The sequence below is a fragment of the Sinocyclocheilus rhinocerous genome, unplaced genomic scaffold (genome assembly GCF_001515625.1).
Source record: "Sinocyclocheilus rhinocerous isolate Xijiao unplaced genomic scaffold, SAMN03320098_v1.1 scaffold2868, whole genome shotgun sequence".
NCBI classification, from domain to species: domain Eukaryota; kingdom Metazoa; phylum Chordata; class Actinopteri; order Cypriniformes; family Cyprinidae; genus Sinocyclocheilus; species Sinocyclocheilus rhinocerous.
The window spans coordinates 297676-298280 of record NW_015623782.1 but is presented as its reverse complement, the minus strand read 5'-3'; positions in this window follow the sequence as shown (position 1 = coordinate 298280).

Sequence of the window (605 nt, the reverse complement as noted above, 5' to 3'; positions counted from 1 at the left end):
ATCAGTGACACACACACACACACACACAACACACACACACACACACCACACACACCACACACACTCACACACTCACTCACACACACACACACTCACACACAGTCTCACACACACAACACACACACACACACACACACACACACACACACACTCACACACTCACTCACACACACACCACACACACATCAGACACAGCTCTTGTTTTTACACTTTTTCACACATGTATCATTATAGCTCCTGAGTCTGTCAGCAAACAGTGCTGAGAGCAGTTCTGGACAACTCACCTATTTGTGCCATATTTGGAGCTCCTTCTCTCTACTTCAGTCTCTCTTTCTCTGTTTTCCAGTTTTACTGTTTTGGAGAATTTTTGCAGTCAATAAAGACAAGGAGATTTTGTTGTTGATTGTTTGGAGGAGTTTTCGAGGTGTACACTGCCGCTTGCCAACCACAGTCGAATCAGTGTCCCCACACACATCACACACATACACACACACACACACACACACACACACACACACTCACACACACACACACAACACACACACACACACACACACACACATACACACACACACACACACACACACACACACACCACACACACA